Source organism: Peromyscus eremicus, chromosome 4, assembly GCF_949786415.1.
Source record: "Peromyscus eremicus chromosome 4, PerEre_H2_v1, whole genome shotgun sequence".
NCBI classification, from domain to species: Eukaryota; Metazoa; Chordata; class Mammalia; order Rodentia; family Cricetidae; genus Peromyscus; species Peromyscus eremicus.
This window is the reverse complement of record NC_081419.1, coordinates 68,899,339-68,909,048: the sequence shown is the minus strand read 5'-3', so window position 1 is coordinate 68,909,048 and position 9,710 is coordinate 68,899,339. Positions and strand designations below refer to the sequence as shown.

The 9,710-nt window shown below is 55.3% G+C and overlaps 1 long non-coding RNA gene across 1 annotated transcript; it reads left to right on the top strand.

Moving 5' to 3' along the window:
- Positions 1-684: 684 nt before the first annotated feature.
- LOC131908386 (uncharacterized) lies at positions 685-9,415 on the top strand. The gene is made up of 2 exons (XR_009378573.1): positions 685-1,494; positions 9,085-9,415. It is a non-coding gene; the product is annotated as an uncharacterized LOC131908386 (long non-coding RNA).
- The last annotated feature ends 295 nt before the right edge of the window (positions 9,416-9,710 follow it).

The following is a 9,710-nucleotide window of genomic DNA, read 5'->3' as shown; positions in this document are numbered from 1 at the left end:
GGTGGGGTGGGGCTTGGGATATGGTTTGACTCAACCCTGAGCCGAGCTGGTGTGGACATCACTGGGAAAGTAAATGCGGAGCCATCCCTACAATGTCAGAGCCCACAGACTGTTGTCTCCCATTTTCTCAAACTGTCCTGGAGGAAAAGGATGAGGTCCAAGAAAGAGTCCTGCTGCCAGCTTCCCTGGGTGATGGAGTACCTGGCTTGGGATACAAGAGAGGCAGGAACGGTGGCCGAGCAGACCCTCAGTTCCTGCAGGGAGAAGGCTTGTTATCAGAGAGCTTGTTAAGGGGATAGCGCATGGGGACCCATGCAGTGGACCCAACCTCGTCGTGGCCTGAAGTAGGGTGTGACTCTGGAGGGTGGGGAGCTGTTGGTGGGACCTCACAGCCCCAGTACAGTCAGGGTGACTTACCCTGTATCTATGTACCTGTCAAGCTCCTCCGCAGGGCAGCTGGGTTCCAGAAGTCAGACTAGCCAGAGAGCTTGGTATTTGCAGAAGACTCAGTGAAGGAGCGAAGGGCTGTGGTGAGGAGAGAGAAGCCCCTCCTTGCCTTGGGAAGGGGAAGAGCAAGTGTGCCCAAGAGGCCAGTGGCTTGGCAGCTGCAACAGGACTTACCCCAGAGGTGTATGACTAAATCCCAAGACATGTTGAGCTTCCTGTAAGCCCCAGCATCAGCCAGGCCTGCGGGAGGCACGTCTGTATGCATGGTCCTGCTAACCTCAGCGGTCCCATGACGCTGCTGTTATTGAATCCATTTTGTAAAGGTGAAATGTAGCTCCAAAGAAGTGAAGTGACTTACCCAAGGTCACACAGCGGGGAAAGACTGAGCCAAGATCACTTACTCTGTGTTGCTGCTGTTGGTGGCCTGGGCTGCGGGATCTTTGTACTGGGTGACTGGTGGCTTCCTCATTTCTCCCCTGGGATGCTGGGTAGTGCAGTGAAAACGGAGGACACGAAGAACCATGGCCCAGGGCAGTCTGGGAAATGGGAGCTCTTGGCACAAGTGCAGCTGGATTACGGGGTGTTCGGACCTTCCCACCCAGTGTTTTGTGGTCAGGTTATTTGAGCAGTCCTCCTTTGGGACTTGGAAATGCAAACACCGCTGATCTCCCTGGAATGCTAGACTAACAGCAGCCCGGCCAGTGGTGTCCAGTGCATGCTGGGTGGACCGCTGGCCTAGGTGAGCTGCTGTGAGTGATTGTTCTGCTACAGGTCTGTCACTGGTCTGTTACAGGTCTGTGGGAAGAGCAGTACAGACTTGGAGAACAAACTTGAGAAACTCTTACTGCGGCATGCGGTCCCCATGCCATTTCCATTGTAGTTCACAGATGCAACCATGGGCCACTATGTGGAAGCCGAAACAAAAAAGTCTCTTTATCACAGATAGTTTGAGCAGCTCTGGCTCCCGTCCTGACTATGAGTGAAGGCAGGAAGTGTGAGGATTGGTCTTGGGCGGTGAGGATGGGAATGTGGATTCACTTCCCAGAGGTAGGTGAGCAGCTGGACACGCCCCTCCCCCCCAAAAAAAACAACCCAGCAGAAGTATGTCAGGCGGAGGGAAGGGAAGAGCATTTGGGCACTGAGAACAATGTATGCAAAAGTGAGCAGTGGGAGGGCCTATGATCCATTGAGTGACAGGTGTCTTGGCATTTGGGATGGGGAAGGAAATGGCCCTGGAGACTGGAAGGAGTTGCCCTGGAGGTACTGGGGAGCTCCTGGCTGTTCCTTAGGAGAGGTGAGAGGCAGTTAGCTTAGATGCAGTTGAGAACTTCTGCCCCTGTGGTGGGAGGTTGGAATGGGGACATGGTCATGGTCATTTTGAGGAGGGACAAGACCTCCGTGGTGTGCATTCCTTTTCACTGGTCAGGGAGGCTGTCCTTGGGCCCAGGGAGCTGCCAGGGAAGAGCATTCTGCCCATTTCTATGGGGCAGTCCTGGCTAGTGAGCCAGCAGGCCCCTGGGGTGAGGCCACAACCTTCCTAGGCTGTCCTGGCCACGGGCTGACATCCGAAGTAGTCGCTACCTGTGGGTGAAGCTTCATTCCCCCCTCTTTGAACACCAGAGCTGCAGAGGTGTGGCCTGGAGAACAGCCAGTGGGGTGTCCAGATTCTGTGGGGTCTTGTGGGACCATGTGCAAGGAGGAGGGAAGTCAGGACTTGTTGTAGAGGCTGGGGTCCCCAGGAGACCTGGGATCTGGGGGTAAGAAGGGACAGTGGCCTGAAGTTGCTTCCCGTGTGGATCTTCTAATGTCCAGGTCTGGGGCCTGCCTTCCTGCCACACCTGGAAGCTGGGTCCGGCCTGGGCCAGTCCAAGGGAGCGTTGCGTAGTGCTTAGAAGTTACTCCCTCAGCTCTTTCCCAGCCCCTTTTCTGAGTCGAGGGACCCACCTTGTCCTTGGGTTTCTGGGAACAACCCAAGGTGTGCCTGGGCCTGCATGTGGCCACAAGCCCAAGGAGGGGGGGCTGCCCAGGAGGGAGCTGTGGGAGCACCCCTCCCGCCAGCGCCAGCCTCACCCTTCTCCGTGGGGCCCCGTTAGGGGTGCCCCTGGCTCACTCTCTCCGTCAGGCTTTCAGACCAGCTGGGTCCTGCAGCAGCCGCACAGGCTGGGCAGCTGCTCTTCAGAGGCGTCTCTGTACTCCTGCAGAACGGGGTGGGACAGGGCAGGCCTCCCTCGCTGACCCCACCTGGGCTTCAGGCCAACCAGCCCGGAGTCACTGAGGGGCCTTGGTTTTGACCGTGGCTCTGGTCACGCTGGGAGAGTGGCGGCCTGGGTGGGCACTCTGTCGGGGGAGCAGGCTCTAGGTCCGTGGCCTCGGCCTCAGGTTTCCTCCTGCTACCCGCCCTCCCTGAAGCTGGCAAGTTCCCTGGTGAATGTCAGGCAGGAGCGCCTTGCTTCCTCATGTCCCTGTTTCTCAAAGGACACCCCCACCCCGAGCAGGCTCAGCAGGGCCCCCCCATTTGTAATCCTCTAAGGCTGCACCCGGGAGTCAGGGCAGAGTCAGGTGCTGGTTCTGTCTCAGGCAGATCAGTTAGTGTCTTCCAGTAACAACCCCTATTCCTCACTTCTCTGTTTGGAGACAGGGTCTCACTATGTAGTCTTGGCTGGCTTGGAACTCTCTGTGTAGATCAGGCTGGCCTCAAATTCACATAGATCTGCCTGCCTCTGTCTCCCAAGTGCTGGTATTAAAGGCATTTGCCGCCATGCCCAGCAAGCCTGGCTGTCTTGGAACCCAGGCGTTGCCCATTTATTTTCTTGGTGCCTTGGGTCCACCTGGAGTGTGGCTATGACTGCTTGTGTTAATGGAGCCACTGTTTTTCATTAAAAAAAAAAAAAAAAAAAAAAAGTGGGCTGACGCCAGGTGGTGGTGGTGGCGGTGGCGGCGGCGCACGCCTTTAATCCCAGCACTCAGGAGGCAGAGGCAGGCGGATCTCTGAGTTCGAGGCCAGCCTGGTCTCCAAAGCGAGTTCCAGGAAAGGTGCAAAGCTACACAGAGAAACCCTGTCTCGAAAAAACAAAAAAAAAAGTGGGCTGACATTAGCTCATCTTAGCCACAGCTGGCTTGGGAAAGGCCCATCATTGGCCCAACTGGCATATGGACTAACTGAGGCTCCCAAGGGGTCAGTGAGGTTGGTAGGGTCTTGTGTGGGTACTTGAGGGCGGAGCTGAGACTCCTGGCTCTTCTCTTCACACTGGAGCTCATTTGCAGCAGCGATGTCATCAGCATTCGATTGCTACGTAGTCCCGACTTGGGGTTTATCTGGGGCTGCCAGGTTCAGCCTGTTTGGGGTTAGGGTTCACTGGGCAGTCAGGGCTCTTGCCTGGGTGCAATGTCACAGTCAGGTACTTGACCCCATGAGCACTTGGTATGCATGCCTGCTTTCTTCTCTTTCCTTTCTGAACTTCACCTCCATGCAAGGTCCTTCACCCTGAAGCACCCCAGAAGCTGGTCAGGAGCTAGGCAGCTTCTGGGACAGAGGCTGGAGGTCACTGAGGAACCTGGGTGGGTGGTGTGGGGAAGAGAAGGTTGCTCCTGATAGCCAGGCTGTTCACCTCTGCCTAAGTTACAAGGGGACCCACATTGCCCAGCCTCCCCGTTTCCAGGGTCTAATGGGTACATGATGACACCAGGTGTGGGTCATAATGGCTCCAGGTGTGGGTCAACAGGCCTTGGTCTTGGCTCCCGCTTCCCTAACCAGGCTCAGCAGAGACATCCAATCCACCTGTGTCCACGGGGTATTAGAATTTTCTCTGATGCCCCATCCCTATTCTAGGTGATTGTATGACTCGGGGGCCTGGCGACTGTTTTCCAAGGTAGATCCTTATGTCTTTTAAATTTTGTTGTGCTGAGTTTTAATCCTATAAAGACCGTGCAAATATATATTTACTATAAAAGTGGGATCTTGACAAATCAGGCTTTCCTTAGCAGCCTCCACATTCCGGACTCCCCCACAAGGCTAGCAGTGGTTGCTGTAGCCCTCCAGCATTCTTTCTGTGCACAAATAGCATATAGCACATGGACAGCAGTAGTTGCCTATAGTACTGAGTATTGGGTACGTTAACTCTCACTTAACATTATACCTGGAAAATCTGGCTTGTGTGTGTGTGTGTGTGTGTGTGTGTGTGTGTGTGTGTGTGTGTGTAGAAGTCAGCATCACATGTCTTCCTCAGTCACTCTCCACCTTAGGACAGCTAGGGTCTCTATCTCACCAAACCTGGAGCTCACTGACTGGCCAGCAACCCCCAGGACACTAACCGCCTGCCCACATTTCAGGTACACACTGGCACACCTGGCTTGTTTACCTCTGGGGTGGGGTTTTGAACTCAGATCCTCACATTTGCATGACAGGCACTCTCCTGACTGGGCTTTCTTCCTGTCCTCTCCCGCCAGCCCCTCTTTGCTATGTAGCCTAGTCTGGCTTCTAACTTGGGGATCCTCCTGCCTCCGCGTTCTGAGTGCTGAGATTACAAATGAGCCTGAACCATCCCAGTTGGGTTATGTCTTCACACGGAGAACTACCATCATTTAAAAAGCACCGATAGGCAGTATATTTACTGTATATAAATGGTTAATATTTAACTATCCCCCTACTGCCGGACATTTAAGTTAGCTACAGTTTTGTTCCAGAGCTTCCCTGGGCTTCTCTAGATTTTCTGTTCCTGGGTTATGGGAACCTGCTGTGCTTTAAAAATGTATTATCTGGTATTTTAAAACTTTTCCCATTGAGAGTTTGCGAGGAACCAAACACCTTCCATTGTTACCAGCTACCCTTCACTCTCTTCTTTTGATCTGGGTAGAAAATCTGCTTCCCTGGCTTCTTCTCTGCTTCTCCTCCCCTTCACGGTGGTCTCCTTTTCTGCCCTTGTTCCGGTGGCAGCCTTCTGATGAGCTGGGGCCAGAGCAGGGGTGGTGGTAGTTGAAAAGATCAGTGGCCTCTGGAATCAGATGCCTTCCTTGGGATCCTGACCCGGTTCCCCCAGAGCCACCATTTCTAGAACTGTGGCACCTCTCCCTGTGGCTTGGCCTTATCCACTATGAACCAGAAATAACAGCACTCACGTCACGGAGCAGCCTTGAGTGCAAAGGGCTGGCCAGGCGAAGGGTAGGTGCCCGGCGGTGTCCCTGTCATGGAGTCCTGCCTCTGCCTTAGCTCATCATCGCCTCACTGGGTACAGAGCCTGCGTCCCTGATGGGCAGCCTGGATTGGCTCTCACCATTGTGACGCCTCCAATTCTCCGGTCAATGCGTATCCCAGAGGACACTGCTTCCTGGGAATGCACTGGGTGATTGGATTTCTACCCTGCTTGGCCCTGAAGGTTCTGGACAGGGGCCTGCAGAGAGAGAAAAGAGGCTGTCCTGGTCATCTGCTCTGAGGAGGTGGCCAGGAGCATCGTACCTAATGTAACCCCACACCTCGGACACATTTACCGATTTTCAATGGGTCTGTTGTGGATGTGGATTTGATCCCTGTTGGCCTGCGGGTGTGCAGGAGAACACAGCAGCTTGGGGCCAGACTGTCCCCTGGGAGCTGGGTGTCTTGGAACCATGTTGGCCCAGGCAAGGGTTTGCCTTAGTCTCTGGGGCACACTGTTTTCCTGGTTCCATTTTGGCGCAGGAAGAATGGCTTCTGGCTTTTCCTTACAGCCCTTGAAAACAGCAGAGCACCTGCATGCCGCATCTGACCGGCTTGCCCTGCAGAACAGGGACCCTGGCTGTGGCCATTGCCCAGGTGGAGAAAGCAAGGTTACGGATTCCTAAACAACATTCTCAAAGCCACCCACATGGTTGGCCGCTGGCAGAGGTGCTCATGCCATCTGGCTGTCCCTGCACTTCTTTCTTACAAGGCCACCCAATGTGATCATTCTGGCAGAGGCTGCCCAGGCGGGCAGCCCGCTTGGCCTTGTCTCTCTGGGCAGTGGCATGTGGTCAGAGAGTGCAGACAGCTGGGATTACAGTCTAAAAGCAGAGGAGTGTGTGGCTGGCCCCGGCCCAGCCATCCCCAGCACCAAGCCACACTCCCTCCTGGTAGTTGAAGTGGCCAGCTGAAGAGTCGCTACTCCAAGGTCCCTCTGCCCTGTTAGAGAGAGGACTCTGGATCCTGTCTTAGGGGAAGGGAGCTGCGGCAACAGTGGGGCTCCCAGGGAAGCAGAGAACAGCCACTGTTGGTCCAGTTTTCAACTGGGCAAAGTATGTCTCTGAAATACCAAGGGGCTGGTGGGTCCTGGTGGGTGCTGGTGGGTGGCAGGGCATCTGCCAGCCCCTCTCTTCTAGCCACTGGCTCCTGCTGCTCTGGGGTTGCCTCACTCTGAAGGTGCTGGCCTGACCCTGCTTGGAGTGAAGATCGTGAGTACAGCGTCAGAGGGATTTGCACAGGGATCCGGTCTCACATCTCTCGTGTGTACTGAGCACTTCCCTGAGCTAGGTGCTGTTCAGTGCCTCGTGATGAGTCTTCACACTCCATCCTCAGAATAACCCAAGGTGGCTGCCCTTGTCAATTCCCGAGTGCAGCTGGGGAAGCTAAGGCATGGGGAGACCGTCTCACCGTGTAGCCCAGATTGGCATCAAACTCACAGGGATCCTCCTGCATCAGCCTCCCAAGTGCTGGAGTTACAGGTGTACCTGTCTAGCCCCATACTGTCTTCTAGCACAGGCTACATAGCAGGAGCTCCATCAGACTGTGGAACAAGGGCTTTTCTGGGAGGCACTGATGACCGGGAGGCTTTGAGGGAGCGACTCGGTCTCTTGGCACCCTGGCTTTGATGGGAAGAGGCCCACACAGTGCAGTTGGGAAGTTCTGTACTCAGGGCCCTGGCCATGGCAGCTGTGCTCACTCCGGGAGACCTGCAGCTGAACTGATTTGAACTACATCCTGGGGAGCAGGCAGCGCTCCCCCCCAGCTGTCCACACAGTGAGCGGCTCAGCTGCCAGCCCCAGAGACAGAAGTACATTCTCTCCGCATGGGTGGCTGTGGGGTATTACTGGTGCTGGCTTTGGCTTCCTCTGGAGCCAGAGGGCCCGAGGGCAGACAGTGTGCCCACCTTCATGCAGGACGCTTGAGTTAGCATTGAACTCCACAGCCTCCTCTACCCAGCCTACAGTGCCGTCCCGCTCCCCGCCGCCGTCCATGAGCCCATCTTTAATGAGGCTCAGGGAGGTGAGGTAACTTACCTGCTTCACCTGACTTCAGATGAATCTTCCTCCACTAGCTTCTGTGCCCCCCATGGGTTCCATAAATAGGAACAGCTACTCGGATGAGAACTAGAGCCAGGCTCTCTGTGGGGCTACCAAGTGACCCTGCCACACAGGCCCCTGCATGCAGGGAGTTCCCCACTCCCACCCAGATTTACTGTCTGCAATGGTACTCACACTTGCTGTGTCTCTTTATAAGTCCCTCCCCCTGGGTTAGGAAGGACCTCCACCTGGCCAGATAGAACAGGGCTTGGCGCCTAGAGCCTGAGACTGGAAAACACATAGGAGGTAAGGGGGTAGGGAGTCTGTCTGTGTCCCCTTGTCACACCCACCTGAGGACTGGAGATCAGGAGAACCACCGAGCATACAACCTGATGGAAAGCAGGGGTCTGGGTGCGAATCCAGTTACTTCTCTGTAGTTGCCCAAGTAGCCTCTGAGCCTTATTTTCCTCACCCATGAAATGGACGGCAGTGAGATGAAAAGATGACCACCTGGCGGGAACCCAGGCATGCATCCCGTTTGCTGTAGGTCTGCTGCCAGGGAGGGGACAAGGAGGGACTTAAGAAAGCTCTGGAGTCTGTGCCAGCAGCCCAGGAAGCTGAAGCCAGAAATAGACGAGTCCGGAGACAGGGGCTCCAGATGGCCAGGCTTGCCCTCTGGCAACCCCGAGCCTGCGCACAGTCCTGCCTCCTGGGGCTGGTCATTGCATAAATCACCCCTCGGCGGGGCGGACTAATTTTACCTTCTTGGTTTTCGTGATTCATTTCTCACCCGGGAACCTGTGAGAGAAGTGGGAAGGACTCTGCTCTTTGGATGCTAGGTGCCAGCTGCAGTGGGATGCCGCGTCCGTGTGGGGTGCCACTGGGTCAGCATGATTTGGTGTGGATGAGCTGCAGTGGATCCCAGGGCTGGAATCTGGTGGTTTTACCACAGTCTGTTTTGGCCTCTGTGGTGGAGTAGGTTGGCAGGAAGATGCTTGTCACCTGCGGGTCCGGTGCTGAGAGTTTGCATAGGGCTGATTTTTGTGTCCCTACCCCCACCCCTGCTCCCGACTGTGGTCAGAGAATGCCAGAGCAAATGGGTACTAAAGGAATTCAAGCCCAGTTACTTCAGCGTACAGACACGTAAACTGAGGCTCGGTGCCTACGTGGAAGAGGTCAGACTCACAGGTTCACAGAAGCCCAGCTTGACTTGTGCCTTTTCATAAGGGGACATCAGGAGGCTTCCCTAACCGTGATCACACCAGGGGCTCTCCCTCTGGCACCTGCCCTACCGGCTTCTACCTGACCCCCTCCTTGCAGGGATCTGGCTGCCTGTGTCCCGCTCCCCTGCTTCTCCTGCACTCTGGGAGCACGCGATTACATCTGCTTCACCTCAGCATCTGTCCGCAGGGTTCAGTGTAGGGGAGCCATCCAGAGGAAGAACTGGCAGGCTGGACGGTTCCCAAGTCATCATCTGGAGTTTGTCCTCAGTCTGCTTCACAGGTCACCAGCTCAGATGCCTCGCACAGGGGACACAGGAGGTTGACGGGCTCTCCTCGGAACTGGGGAGGCATGCTGGCCCATCTGAGCAGGGCTCCCACTTACCTCCAGCACACGGCCACCACGTGCAGCCACCTGCACGGTGTGACTGTCCCTTCTGACTGTCCAGGGTTTCCTGTGGACTCCTCTTTTTCTCTAAAGTTGGAAGAAATAAAAGTTGAGAAAGCAGCAGCAACCACCATTTTGCCACCTACACTTCCGTCCTTCTCGTCGCCTCAGGGTGGAGCAGGTTCTGTGGTAATTATCTTGTGGGATCCTCTCAGGAAGCCCTGTCTTCCCTGGGCAGGATCCCTTCCTCTCTCAGTCGCAGTTTGTCACCTGTCCTACAAGAGTGCCATCCAGGAACAGTGACAGGAGGGTAGGCTTCGGGCTGGTTAGACTCCACACTGCTGCTGTGCAGCTGTGTTCAAGACACTTAACCTCTCTGAACTTCCATCTGAAAAGCAAAGGAAAACTGCTTCCAAGGTTGTGGACTT